The sequence below is a fragment of the Scyliorhinus canicula genome, chromosome 20, assembly GCF_902713615.1.
Source record: "Scyliorhinus canicula chromosome 20, sScyCan1.1, whole genome shotgun sequence".
NCBI classification, from domain to species: domain Eukaryota; kingdom Metazoa; phylum Chordata; class Chondrichthyes; order Carcharhiniformes; family Scyliorhinidae; genus Scyliorhinus; species Scyliorhinus canicula.
Window position 1 is genome coordinate 59,856,013 of NC_052165.1, and position 15,158 is coordinate 59,871,170.

Genomic DNA, 15,158 nt, shown 5'->3' on the forward strand with positions numbered 1-15,158 from the left:
TCCCTTCATAATTTTAAATGTTTCTATAAGATCCCCCCCTCATCCTTCTAAATTCCAACGAGTACAGTCCCAGTCTACTCAACCTCTCCTCGTAATCCAACCCCTTCAGTTCTGGGATTAACCTAGTGAATCTCCTCTGCACACCCTCCAGTGCCAGTACGTCCTTTCTCAAGTAAGGAGACCAAAACTGAACACAATACTCCAGGCGTGGCCTAACACCGTATGCAATTGCAGCATAACCTCCCTAGTCTTAAACTCCATCCCTCTAGCAATGAAGGACAAAATTCCATTTGCCTTCTTAATCACCTGTTGCACCTGTAAACCAACTTTCTGTGACTCATGTACGAGCACACCCAGGCCTCTCTGCACAGCAGCATGCTTTAATATTTTATCGTTGAAATAATAATCCCGTTTGCTGTTATTCCTACCAAAATGGATAACCACACATTTGACAACATTGTATTCCATCTGCCAGACCCTAACCCATTCACTTAACCTATCCAAATCCCTCTGCAGACTTCCAGTATCCTCTGCACTTTTCGCTTTACCACTCATCTTAGTGTCATCTGCAAACTTGGACACATTGCCCTTGGTCCCCCTAACTCCAAATCATCTATGTAAATTGTGAAAAATTGTGGGCCCAACACGGATCCCTGAGGGACACCACTAGCTACTGATTGCCAACCAGAGAAACACTCATGAAAGAATAAAAAAAATAATAGAGCAATAGTACTACATCGACTTCTAGTCACAAAGCAGGTTGTAGTTGGGAATTTAGGTTACTGGTCATTGAGCATCTCAGAAATTCCACACACACGTGTCACTCAACTGCCAGACTGCAGAGTCTTTTCATATGAAGCCACATGTTGAATGCCCATCATCACAGCTTGATCTGATCCTTCTCTGAACCAATCTTCATACAGATGCACCTTACAGTAACTTGGCAGTGATCACTAGTGGGAAACAAACTGCCACACCCTAGCCCAGGGATACATTTCCCATCATACTGGCTGAGATCAGAGACACTAATGGAAACAAGGACCTTCCCACCCTATACAAAACCACACAACATTCATCCACTGCATAGCCAAGTTTATTTCAAGTCAAGACCTCCGCGTAGTGAGCTGTTTTGACTAATTTCTGTTTCATTCGTCAATTCATTTTTTTTGGTTCTAAACAAATACATCCCTGAATCAAAAATAACAAGGCTGGGTTTTCTATTAAAATATAATTCTATTCTTGAACATTTGTTTAAAGTCTAGAACTGATTTTCCCATACGTTGTGCTTCAAGGCATTGGGTGGGGGTGTAATTGAGGATTAGGCAGAGCATTATAATGATGCCTATACTTTAAAAATACTTCATTAGCAATAAAGCACTTGGGGACACCTGTGGTCACTATATAAATACTATTCGTGGGCAAGATAAAATAAGTTGTAAAGATACGGTTTGAAAGACCTCATCATGTGAAAGGGCTATAAATTGATGTTGTCCTCAGCTCAGGTCACTTTAGTCAGCTCAACAAAACTTCTTGTTGTTGCTGCCTGAGAAACCCACCCCACCCCCCTTTATAAATAAAGATGATCTCTAATAGATCTAACCCTGTGCTCCCAACGCAGCCCCATTTTAAACAGACCAGCCTTGTGTTTGTGGCCCTGTTGTGTTTGTTTTAAACAGCTGCAGCCATGCAAATTATGCAGTCCCTGCCCTGTGCCTTCCCCACAGTCCCTGCCCTGTGCCTTACCCACAGTCCCTGCCCTGTGCCTTATCCACAGTCCCTGCCCTGTGCCTTACCCACAGTCCCTGCCCTGTGCCTTACCCACAGTCCCTGCCCTGTGCCTTACCCACAGTCCCTGCCCTGTGCCTTACCCACAGTCCCTGCCCTGTGCCTTACCCACAGTCCCTGCCCTGTGCCTTACCCACAGTCCCTGCCCTGTGCCTTACCCACAGTCCCTGCCCTAGTACACAGTCTGGGCTTCATTATAAAGTCTCTGCTTTACCTGCACCGACTCTGTCCAGGTGATTTACCAACAAGGAGTCCTCCAGAGAACGCATGCGTGTTGTTTTCTTTTCAGCCCTCGTTCCTTTAAGCTGCAACAAACTCCAGGAGTTTTGAAATGTTGAAAGGGGGGGGGGGGGGGGGGTGGGGGCGGGTTAATAAAATAAACCCGGGAGAGAGCAGCGGTTCAAAACCAGTCCCAGGGGCTCGTCCGGTTGGCAAGGAGACAGCGCGCGAACACACACAACTTAGTCGAGCCTCTAACTCCAACCTTCTGAGAGGAGTTTATAACTTCGGTCTGAGAAGTGGAGCAGAGGAATGAGGTAAGTACTTTAGCCAGTATTTCTGACGTACCTGCTGCACAAGTTTCTCCAGTTTTTTTTGTATTTAAAGGGAACGAATGAGAATTATTTTTGGCCGATTCAAAATACCCTTAAATACTCCCGCCACACTTAGATGTGAGAGGGAAAGTACCTTGGGATAATTTTCTGATTTCCATTGTCAAATCATGATGAGATGGACAGCCCTTTGCGCCTCTCGCGGTGAGCGTTTCTGGACTGCCATACTGCCAAAAAGTTGAGAATATTTAAGACAAGTTTTGAAGTACCAGTTTTAAAACTAAATCAAGAATGAAAGAGTAACATGTATTTTTCGAAATTGAAATATTAAGTTATGTAGTCATATGAAAAGTGTTTGATAAAGCTTTTTTATCAACATTTTGAAATACGTTTTGTTGTTGCACTGCTCCTTATGGCATTATCAGCGGGGAAAATTAAACACAGATCTTCTCAGGCTCAAGAAATGCCTGACCAGATTCTTCATGCATATGTTAATGAGTAACCCTTTCTCGGGTACCTGTATCTGTGAGTAGGAGGAGGGAAAAAGAGGAAATGGATATACCCAACAATCTGGGGAGAGAGAAACAAAGATGATGGGCGTGATTCTGTGGCCTTGTTGCGCTCTCGCTTGAGCGAAACCAGGCCGGGGAAAGGCCGTGAATGAGAACCGTGCCAGGAGCTAAACAGTTTGCGATGCAACCAGCCTGCTCCCGTAGGTGAAATCGGTGGAGAGAAATCAATTATCACTACTTAAGCACTATTTCCAAACAATTAACGAGAGCCACCCCTTAACCAATGGTCTCCTGTGATTCATCGGTCTCCCCAGCTGGCACGATTGGTATTCCTTTTAAAATACCTGGCGGAAGGGCTTGTGTGGGGAGTCGAGTAGTCATCTTTGCTCACAGGTACCAGCCCGAGGGCACCGGGGCTTACAACCCCAGTTCTTGGCGGGAGGGTGGGGGACACTTAGCTGGGAGGGGGTAAACCCTGGCTGGGGGTGACGGACCCTCCACAGGGGTGAGTCCCATAAGAGGGTGGGGAGGGTGGGGAGGGGCAATCGCTTGCGGCATCACCATGCCAACCCCTAGATCATGTGTGTCCGTTCCGGGGCAACCTTTCTGCCCGACCAACCACCTGTAACCCCCACAGACTGCCGAGGCATCTGACCATGCAGCTGAACGCTATTGCTAATAGGGAATTGGCAATTGTGGTTACATGACCACTTCACACAACCCAAGTGGATTCCCGTGGGGAATCATTGCCTAGCATCCCAATCAGCTGTGATGCCTGGACATTGTGCCTGAACACAGTGGGAGGCAATACCACACACACAGCACCCAACATCTGAACATTCAGGAATTGAGACAAAGCTCCAGGGACATGTCCACAGCCCGAACGTGGGTGAGTGCAATGCGGAGGGGACCAGCGCCAGGTCCAGCTGATGTTATGAGCGGGTGTCCGGGGTACGGGGTCTGTGGTCCAGTGAAAGGAGCCCGCTGCGGCCAGATGTGTGTGGGCTGGGCATTCAGAGTGGGAGGAAGAGGGAGTCAGTGGGGAATGGAGAGCCCTAAGGTCATCGCTGTTTGTCAGTCTAACACCCTATCCCAATGCCTTGCAGATATTGAACGCTATGGCAGGGATTTTGGACCCAGCAGAACTTGCCCTAGTGGTGCTGCTGCTAGGCCGGGCGGCCAGACGGAGGCATAAGCAGCATCTGCATATGCTCAAGGTGGCATCCCACATGCCGGAACCCGCTCCACACCCTGAGGACCCGGCCACCCATCAAGCCAGGGAGGGACCCACAGGGGGAGTCCTGCGATGACCCAGGATGTACAGGCGTCGCTGGTTGTTTGAACAGATGTCGGAGGGCTTTCTGCAGGAGGCTGCGCCTCAACAAGGAGACGTGCGGCACCTGTGCCATGTTCTCGTGGACTTGGCACCACATGGAGGAGGAGGAGGGCACCTGTCGAAGCCCTGAATTTTTACGCCTCAGGATCCTTCCAGTGGGGACCTGTGTGGCATGTCGCAGGCCACAGCCCACATGTGCAGCCAACAGGTCACAGATGCCCAGTTTGCCCGGGAGGCGAACTGTATCAACGAGGCCCAACAGGATGCCCTGGCAGCAGGTTTCTCCGCCATCACTGGGATGCCCCAGGTCCAGGGGATAGTGGATGCCACGCATGGGCAGCACGGTAGCATTGTGGATAGCACAATCGCTTCACAGCTCCAGGGTCCCAGGTTCGATTCCGGCTTGGGTCACTGTCTTTGTGGAGTCTGCACATCCTCCCTGTGTGTGCGTGGGTTTCCTCCGGGTGCTCCGGTTTCCTCCCACAGTCCAAAGATGTGCAGGTTAGGTGGATTGGCCATGATAAATTGCCCTTAGTGTCAAAAATTGCCCTTAGTGTTGGGTGGGGTTACTGGGTTATGGGGATAGGGTGGAGGTGTTGACCTTGGGTAGGGTGCTCTTTCCAAGAGCCGGTGCAGACTCGATGGGCTGAATGGCCTCCTTCTGCACTGTAAATTCTATGTAAATCTATGTTGCCCTGCGCTCACCGGGTCATCCGGGGGTGCCCTAGGTTAACAGAAAGGGGTTCCACTCCCTGAACATACAGCTCATGTGCGACTACTATATGAAGATCATGCACGTGTGTGCACATTTCCCAGGGAGCATCCACAACAGCTACATCCTGGGGCAGTAGGTCAGCCCCGGCCGGTTCGAGGACCACCCCAGGATGGGTGGCTGGCTCTTGGGGGATAAGGACGCTTAGGATATGGCTAATGATGCCAGTACTTAAGCCAGAGACCGAAGCGGAAACCCGATACAACGAGGCCCATGTGGCCACCCGGGCTGTGATTGTTCGGTGCATCGGACTCCTCAAGATGCGGTTCTGATGCCTTGACCGTTCTGGTGGTGCACTGCAGTGCACCGTCTGGAGGGTCACCTGCTTTGTGGTGGTCTGTTGTCCCCTACAGCAGCAGGGCGACGAGATGGCGTTTGATGGTGAGGAACATATGGCCATCTCCGAGAAGGATGAGGATGATGTGCTTGACCTTCCAAGCTCTCCCACTACGTTTAGGTGTCTCCCCCAGAAGTGCATCAGAGGTGGACCAGCAGGGGGTGGAGGAACCGGGAGGAACTGGAGGACTAGCCAGATGCTGTAGAACAGGCAGCAGTGGCGAGGGTCCGGCCAGGGAGGCCCTCATACCCGCCCACTTCACTTAGGTTGTGGCCTGCTCTGTTATCGCCACCCCCCCCACCCCCATTTCCCACCCTCCTCCCATGGTCTGTGTACACATCATTCCAGGGTGCTGGAACTGTGTCGGCACCGTCAGTGTGTGACTGTCGAGGGCCAGGGGAGGGTTGATAACCTGCAGAGAGCTGAGTGCCAATACTCCTCAATCTATGCCATATCCTGACCCCTACCTGTCTGGTGAGTGCTCGCTCAGACCTATCACCAGCACACGGTGTGCTGGGGGGGGATGGGGAGGTGCCTGGAGAGATGGTTTTGGAGATTACGCCCGCACTGCAGAGGAAAGTGACAGAGGTGTCATACTGGTTGTGCTCAAAGGTGTTTAATGTGTTTTACAATTCCCCACTCTCCCGATAGTATGGCCCACTGTTCCCCGGGGGCCCTCAGTGATCCTCGATGTGCTTGACCTTCCAAGATCTCCCGCTACGTTTAGGTGTCTCCCCCAAAAGCGCATCAGAGGTGGTAGCAGCCAGATGCTTACCTCATCCTGTGGCTTTCAGTGCCCCTGGTGGGCATCCTCTGGGGCTGGAGTCCCCCACACACCTGTCGCCAGCGCATGCATCACTGTGCTTCCTTGTCCTGTGTGCTGGCTTTATCAGAGGGATGGAACTCTGATGAGATGGTGGTCACTGTCACCACTCCAAGGGATGGGTCCAGGTTGGCACCCAGCATCCCTCCTCCTGGTCAAGTGCCCATAGTGCCCTGGGGTTCACCTTGGGATGGAGGGGACAAGTCCCATAGTGCCTCGGCAACTCGCATCTGCGAGTGGGACATGTCCCGCAGAACCTTATCACGGTCAGCCTGGTACTGGGTGCACGTCACCCAGCGAGGCGGACAATCTGCCAAGTCCCTCAACCATGGCTGCGCAATGGTGCTGACGTCGTGCCCCATGCTCTCCACTGCGGTCACCACCCTAGCAGTGTTGGCTTTGGTGCCACACATTGCCGGTGACATCTCCTGCGCCCGTACCCTCTGGGACTCCTCCAATCGGCTATGGTTCTGCTGGAGAGTTGCTGACATCTACCTCTGAATGTCCCAGCCATTCCTTATCGTCTCCATTAGCTCCATGATAGCCTGTTCCAGAGGCTCAGCATCTGAGTCAGTCTTGTCTGAGGGTTCCTGCCTCCACCTGATGTACATCAGCAGCTGTGTGGTGCTCATCAGATTGTGCCCCAGAAGTCTGACCACTAACATTTCCCACTGAGGTGCATGTATCTACACTGCTGGAGGATGGGGATGACAGCTGTGACATTTTGATTGTGTTTTCCCAGGAACTCCCATCCGAGGTGGTCTCCTGGCCGTCTGGAGAGGGGGCCACCCCGGATTGGCCGGCTCCATCGGCTGGAGGACCTATGGAAGAATGGGCATTGGGAGGGATGGGTCAGTCAGTAAGGCAATAACGACTCATGTTTGACAGGTCCAGTGGGTTCTCGCCTCTGCCAACCTCCGCTTGGGTGACCGCCCTGTCTTCGACCACCCCAGTCAACTCCAGGGCCCACTCCTCGAAGGAGGTGAGGATTCTGATGTCCGGCACCCCGCCGCTAGTCTGGGCCCTCTCCCGACGGTTATGGAAGAGTTTTCCTGGGCATCATTAGCCACATGCGTGCTTCACAGTGCTGGAAGGGGGATGTGAAGGCAGGTTTGGGGGGGGGGGGGGTTGAAGGGAAGGGGGGGTGAAGGGAGGGTTAGGCACTGCATGGGGAGTTGGGGTGAATGCTCGCATGGGAGCAGAAAGGTCTGGAGGGGGTGGGGTCATTGTTGTCTACTTATTTGTGCTGACTTTATTTTAGCACTGGGGGCCAGTCCTCCTGGTCACACTCCTGGAGCTTACAGCCGCCGCCGCCTCTTCCCAGGCTGCCTGTGGCTCACCCTCTGGGACCCTCGGTGGAACATGACATCTCTCCTGGCCTCCACTGAGTCTAGGAGCCTCCCCAGGTCTGCATCGCTGAATCTTGGGGCTGGTCTCCTTGGCGCCACCGTTGCAGGCTGACAGGGGTTGACTGAGCAAGTGCTGCTGCTTAAGTGCTGCTTGACCTTGTTAGCTGGGGGGGGGGGGATTGGTGAGCGCAGCACCGGTGAATCAGCTGGCAAGCCTTCATTTACACCGAGAAGCCCGTGGGGCCCTCATTAAGTTGATCATTAACGTTGAATGGCGTTACTGGCCTTGCTCGGCTGAGCGGGGAAAGCTCACAGAAGTTTCCACTCGCTATCACATTTAGAAACCTTTCTGAAGAATAGCGACCGATGTTTTAAGTTCAATGATCCTTCTGCAGAACTGCAAAAATAGTAAAGATATTTTAAGTACGTCCAGAGGCAGGGAAAGAGAGGTGGAGCTGCAAGAATGGAAGGAATGTCATGGGCAGGAATGATGTAGAGATGCTGGACTGGAGTGGGCACAGAAAGAAGTCTCACAGCATCAGGTTAAAGTCCAACAGGTTTATTTGAAATCACAAACTTTCGGAGCGCTGCTTCTTCATCAGGTGAAGTGGAGGCAGGTTCACAAACACAGCATATATAGGTAGAGACACAATTGCATTACAGATTGGAATGTGAAGAATTGTTGGAATGTGAGTTCTTACAGGTAAACAAGTCTTTACAGGTACAAACAGGGTGAGTGGAGTGAGGGATAATCACAGATAATCGAGGTGTGAATTATCTCAAGCCAGGACAGTTAGTTGGATTCTGCAAACCCGGGCAGTGTGGTGGGTGTCATGTGAGAGTATCTTTAAGAAATGGGTGTTTATAATGGGTGTGTATATATATCTGTATTGAGAGTACCGTTAAGAAATGGGTGTTTATTACTGCAGTGATGTCAGAGAGTGGGTGGAGCTGGGCTGTCTGTCAGCTTTTTACTTTTGTTTTAGGCTGTGTGCTGCAGAGTGTGTTTTAGTTTCATTTTCAGAGCTGGATAGCTGCAGTCACAGCCAGAAGGTGTATGAATCTCTCTTTGTAATCTAAAGACTGTATACTGATGATTTAAAACTAATAACAGTAATGACTTTAACCTGATGTGCTTCTGGTAAAAGGTGTTTTAAGTCTTATGGATGTTAAAAGGAAAGCTTAAAGGATTACTTAGTGTTGTATTCTTTGGGGGTTTTATTTGAATTAATGGTTGCTAAGATGTTCACTATGTTTTAAAAAGGTTAACTTGAATTCATACAATAAACATTGTTTTGTTTTTTAAAAAATACTTTTCCATTTCTGCTGTACCACACCTGTAGAGTGGGCCGTGTACTCCCAATACCACAATCTAGTAAAAGTTGTGGGTCAGGTGAACTCCATGATACACTTTGGGGTTCTCTAAACCCTGGCCCGTAACATGGATGTTACATGTAATGTGACATGAACCCGAGATCCCAGGTCCTCATGCATGCAGAACATACTCATGTGACTTGGTCAACATTGTCTACCTCATACGCTGCAGGAAAGGATGTCCCGAGGCTTGGTACTTCAGTGAGACCATGCAGACGCTATGACAATGGACGAACGGACACTGCGCAACAATTGCCAGGTAGGAGTGCTCCCTTCCAGTCAGGGAACACTTCAGCAATCAAGAACATTCAGTCTCCTATCTTCGGGTAAACATTCTCCAAAGCGGCGTTCAAGACACACGACAATGCAGAATCGCCGAGCAGAAACTGGTAGCCAGGTTCCGCACACGTGAGGACGGCCTCAACCGGGATCTTGGGTTCCTGTCACATTACATGTAACCCCTACCATACTGCCCAGGTTTTAAGAATCCTACTAACTGTCCTGGCTTGAAACAATTCACACCTCGATTACCTGTGATTATGACTCACTCCACTCGCACTGTTTGTACCTGTAAAGACTGACATGCCAACTGTTCTTCACATTCCAATTGTAATTATCTTCCAATTGTGTTTCTACCTGTATATGCTGTGTTTGTGAACCTGTCTCCACTTCACCTGATGAAGAAGCAGCGCTCCGGAAGGTTGTGATTTCAAATAAACCTGATGGACTTTAACCTGGTGCCGTGAGACTTCTTATTGTGGGGCAGGAAGGCAAGAGTGATTGAATGGCTAAAGGGTGCAAAACAAAAGAGATACGTGCAAAAACAATTGATGGGTCTAGAGGAAATTTAAATGGCAGTACCAGCTATGCAAAAAAGTAATGGAGCATGGATTATAGTCTAAAAAAACCCGAAAACCTTCAAGACTGAAATGTTAACTTTTTCTTTCTTCATGGACGCTTCCCAACCTACAAAGCATTTCTGGCAGTTTCTAATTTTATTTCAGATATTCAGCAGTTTAGTATTTCAGCTTCAAGTTGACAATGAATATCACTATCATTGCTGTATTAACAATTTCTCAAATTTGTCATATTGCAAAGGTCTTATCTGAATATCAATGAAGCATACAAATTATCTTTCAGAGTTTATTATAAAATATTTGAATATGAACTTTATTTGAAGAAGCACTGAGTAATTTTTGTCTCAATCAGGAAACTAAAAATGTTAATATTCCATTAATTTAAGATGGATTGTGAATTATTAAACCTATAAACCTTAAAATTTAATTCAATAAATGTTTATCTGTCACTGGTAATTGATGTGTGAATCCTGCAAAAGATAGAAAATTAATTGATCTTCTGATTTATCTTGGCATACTTTGACATCACTGTACAAAAGAATCCTTTGAGCCATTTTTTAGCTGGTACTAATTTCACCTTCAACCTGCAGAATTTGAGACTATATGTGACATGTTGTGACTTCTTTGCACATGTAGCAGCCATGTTTCCAACAAGCCAGGAATTAAAAAAAAAAATACCTGTAACCATGGGTGGTATCAAATGCAGGCGATGTGGGTCTTGCATCACATCCTTCAAGGAAGGCTCATCCATATTAAGTGCCTCTCAGGGAGCTTATTGGCCAGCAGTGGACTTTTTCCAGACTCAACAACCATGAGGGTGGAAATCCTGCCCCCCCCCCCCCCCCCCCCCCCCCCCCCCCCCCCCCCAGAGCTTGCCCATTGTATGTAATGTCAGTGGGAGCCGCAATGCAGTCACCAGAGGCCTAGGATCAGCAAGGGCCCCAGTCCACAGGTGAGTAAAAGGCAGGATGGGGCTCCTGGGATAAGGGGAGGAAAATCGATAGCAAGGGCCGGGGGCTGGCTCCCAACAGACCGCCCCTTCCCATTGTCCAGTCCCTCGATCGGGCACTGAGTGCTTTTGTACGATTGCCCCATCCGCTACTGGTTGAATACCAGCGGTGGCAGGTTGAGGTTTGTAAATGAACATTAATTGGCCACTTAAGGGCCTTGTTATGATCCCCATAGAAACTGTTAACTTTTAAGAAGAGGGACTTCCGGCAGGGTAGGAGAGCGGTCGCGGCCAAGGAGCTCCAACAGTCGCGTCCTGTTCCCAGGGGAGAGACTTCCCCCACCCCCCCAAAAAAATGCCAGAAGGGAGCCAAAGCAGAGGGAGAAAGGCCACCAGAAGCAGAAAGGCCATTGGCGAGCCCACTCAGATGAGCTAACTGGCAAATGAAGCGGCAGAACTGAAGGTTCGCCGCCAGACAGGAGCTTTTTCCCCTTGAGTCAGGGGGGAACTGGAAGGCAGCCTGTGCCGAGGCGCTGAGGGAACATCAGCAGGAAAACAAGGCAGAGGCCAGAGCGGACATAGAGGCCACAGTACAGGCAGCAATGGCCAAGGCCCTGACGGAGGTGCAGCTCGCCCTGGGCAGAGCAGAGGAGAGACTGGATGCCCAAGAGGAGAAACTGGAAGCCCAAGAGGCGACCATTAAGGAGCTGGAAAAAGCCGCGACTGACAAGAGCGACGGGATCACGGCCCTGGAGAAGGAGGTGGCGAGACTGGTCACAGCGCAGGGAAGCTTGAAGGGCAAAGTGGACGATCAGGAAAACCGCTCGAGAAGGCAAAATGTAAGGATAATGAGCTTTTCAGAGGGGTTTGAGGGTAGAAACCCCATGGCATACGTGGCTGAGATGCTGGGCAACTTAGTGGGGAGGAAATCTTTCCCCAACCACCCAGAAATGGACAGAGCACATCGGTCGCTGCGCACGAAGCCCAAGGCAATGGATTATCCGAGGGCAGTTATAGCTAAACTGCACCGGTATCAAGACAGGGAAACAATCCTGCGCTGGGCCAGCAAAACAGAACCTGCAAATGGGAAGGACACTTCATGAGAGTCTACGAGGACGTTAGGGCAGACCGAGCCAGGAGACGGGCCAAATTCAGTAGAGCAAAAGCAGCTCTTCACAAGAAGGATGTACGTATGCTGTACCCAGCAAAACTCTGGGTCACATACCAAGAAAGAATATTTCTTCACAGCACCCCGCCGAAGCAAACAAGTTTGTCGAGGAACACGGGCTGGAAAGCCGATAGCAAGGGTAGAAATAATGGGCCCCTGGCAAGGGGCAACAGCATGCCAACGGGGAGGGGGGAGGCAATGCCCCCCGCCCCCCCTCCCCCATCACGGCAAGCACACCCGGAACAAAAATCAAACCACTACCTGAGGGACCGCTTCAGGTGGGAGACCAGGCCCCAGCACGAGGGAACAAGAGTAGCGGAGAAGGGAGAGCAAGCGAGAGGAGTGCAGGGTAGGGCGGGGGGAAGAGCGGGCAGAAAACCGTAGAGGTCGGGCGAGGCAGATGTGTGACAGTAACCCCCGAGAGGAGGGCCACCACACTAGCAAAAAAGCTAGCGGCGGAGGAATGCAACAATGCAGGGCCACAGCGTGCCCCCAACAGGGGGACCACGCCTGGCAGGGGAGGGGCGTAACCATTCAACAGAGACAGGAGTAGGAGCAGGGGAAGGAGGGATATACGGAAGAGGGGAGAAAAAGGGAGGGACCAGGGGGGAGGGGGACACAGGGAAGGAGAAACAAACAAGGCTAGAAAAGGAATAGCAATAGGGCTACAAAGTGCCACAACCAAGGGACAGGAAATCGCTGCAAGCATCCACCCAGTACAGTCTCTGGGCGAAGGGAGACCCCAGAGTGCAGGGGACTACCCGAGTTGCGGTCACACAGTCACAGGGGCCCCGACCGCATGGAGAGAGTAGTGACAGCGGCCATCCTGGACGGCCCCGTAACAAAGGGAAACCCCGGAGGGCAGGGGTGCGTCCACCAGGTAAATATGGTTAATCCCACAGGAGCGAGGGGCAAAAACCCCCCACCAGGATAGTCACCTGGAATGTAAGAGGACTCAATGGCCCAGTGAAAAATTCCAGAGTCCTCACCCACCTAAGAAACATGAAAGCCGACATAGTCTTCCTCCAAGAGACACACCTGAGAGAGCAGGACCGACTGCTGGTAAGAAAGGGCTGGGTGGGACAGACCTAAGATTCCTGCTGCAGTTCTAGAGCCAGGGGGTGGCAATACTGATCAGCAAGAGGACGATGTTTAGGGTGACAAAAATGGTTACGGACACAGGGGGATGATACGTCATGGTCAGCCGAACCTTGAATGGGGCACCGGTAGTACTAGTTAACGTGTACGCCCCCAACTTGGACGACACGAGCTTCATCAAAAAGACCATGGCAGAAATCCCTGACACAGCGACGCACCGAATAATCATGGGGGGCGTGGGGAAACTTCAACTGTGTACAGGACCGAAAGACTGACAGATCAAGCTCCAAAACGGGGAAAACTTTAGCATGGCAAGGGAACTCGGTCACTTTATGGAACAGATGGGAGTGGTGGACCCCTGGAGGTATAATGTTGCCAATTTAAGGGAATACTATCCCACGAGCGTCACCAATAATGTTGCTCTTTAGTGTCGCCAATATGATACTGAGGCTCTTTTTATGATATGATGTTATGTCCCAACAGCGTCGCTAATACTGTGGGTGTTTCGTTTTCTCTTACTGAACCATAAGGCTTTCCCGTATATCGGTCAAATGACCACACAACCAGTTTATTTACACACAAGGGTTACTTTGACATGCAAGCACAATGTACTACAAGTTAAAGTACACCTATCAACTACAATAACCTATACTTAACTTCAGGTGACCGGCACTGTGCAAGTGGATAAGGCCTTTATCTTGATCTCACATGGCTGGTTTGAAGAAGTGGCTCTGTCTCTGCTGGGCTCATCCGTCAGGCAGCGATCGTTGATCTTGAACTTGGCTGAACTTGGCTGCAGTTGGCCTGGCACAGGCCAGATTCAAAGGAGGCTGGCACAGGCCGGTTCAAAAGAGGCTGAACACATGGCTGTGTCCCCTTTTATCCCTCCATGATTTCATGCTCTTTGGGGCGGTCCTTAATCTTGGACCCAATAATTCGACAAGGCTTCGATCACTGCCTTCGATTTCGGCCAATAAAGGGACGGGTGCCTTGGTTGCTGGGCGGGTCCTTAGCGGTCATTGACCTTGGCAGTTGGGCTCTCTGAGTAAAGGGAGTGGCGCCGATCAGTCTGTGGCTGTATCGGTTTCTTGAGTGCAGTCCTATTGTTCTGGGGAAATGTGCCATTAGAATGCAAATGAGTGGGGCTTTCGATCAGGTCTAGCTACCTGCGTTTCAAATACACAGAAGCTTTGTATCTGTCTGAGTCCTGGGTTGGCCATAATTCCCATGGTGCTTTGAAGGTGGCAATCTCAGATGGCTACATCACCCACCCAGGGGAGAAGGAGTTCTCCTTCTTCTCCCCAGTGCACAACGTATACCCCAGAATTGACTTCTTTGTGGTGGGGAAAACGGTGCTTCCAGAGATAGACAAAGTGGAATACTCCGCAATTGTGATATCTAACCACGCCCCACACTATATGAACGTGAGGCTGGAGATGGGCAGGGCCCAAAGCCCCACATAGCGGTTGGACATTGCCCTATTAGCAGATAAGGCCTTCAAATATATCACAGGCCATAGCAGAGTACACGGAGAACAACCAAAACGGGGAGGTCTCACCCTCCACGTTCTGGGAAGCGTTAAAGGCGGAAGAGGGGAAATTATCGCTTTCAAAGCTCGAAGAGATAGGGCGGAAAGGGTGGCTAGGCAGCAGCTGGTCGACTCCATACTGGATGTAGACCGTAAATACTCCGAGGCCCCGACCGTAGAGCTCCTGACGGAGAGGAAAGAGCTACAGAGGAACTTTGATCTGCTCTCCACCAGGAAAGCAGTGCACCAACTCCACCGGCACATGGGACCCTATACGAACACAGAGACTAAGCTAACCGCCTGTTGGCACACTAGCTGAGAAAGCAGGCAGCCACCAGAGAAATTGCACAAATTAGGGATACCAGAGGCACATTAGAAACCGGACCGGAAAAGATTAACAAAACATTCAAGGCCTTCTACCAGGGTCTGTACACCTCAGAGCCCCAACTGGGGAGTCTGGGATGAAACGGTTCCTTGGTGGACTGGACATACCAGTCGTGGGGGAGGGCAGAAAACGGGGCCTGGATGCACCACCAGCACTGGGAGAGATCATGGACAGCATTAGCTCCATGCAGGTGGGGAAGGCGCCGGAAACAGATGGGTTCCCGGCGGACTTCTACAAAATATTTGCAACAGCACTGGCCCCGCACCTGCGGGAGATGTTAACATGCTCACGAGCGAGGGGCACACTACCACCTATGCTGGCACGTGGGAGGCCA

General features: G+C 50.7%; 1 protein-coding gene and 1 long non-coding RNA gene across 4 annotated transcripts in view; one reads left to right on the forward strand and one right to left on the reverse strand.

The window, feature by feature from the left end:
• Positions 1-2,138, reverse strand: part of LOC119954705 (rho GTPase-activating protein 8-like) — a 93,019-nt gene extending 90,881 nt beyond the window's left edge. For all 3 annotated transcript variants that reach the window (XM_038780187.1, XM_038780185.1, XM_038780186.1), the window contains exon 1: positions 2,000-2,138. The gene's annotated coding sequence lies outside the window, so the exon portion shown is untranslated. The remainder of the gene's footprint in view (positions 1-1,999) is intronic.
• A 1-nt stretch (position 2,139) lies between these two features.
• LOC119954706 overlaps positions 2,140-15,158 on the forward strand; it is a 112,206-nt gene continuing 99,187 nt past the window's right edge. Inside the window, exon 1 of the long non-coding RNA XR_005458302.1 lies at positions 2,140-2,321. This is a non-coding gene — a long non-coding RNA (uncharacterized LOC119954706). The remainder of the gene's footprint in view (positions 2,322-15,158) is intronic.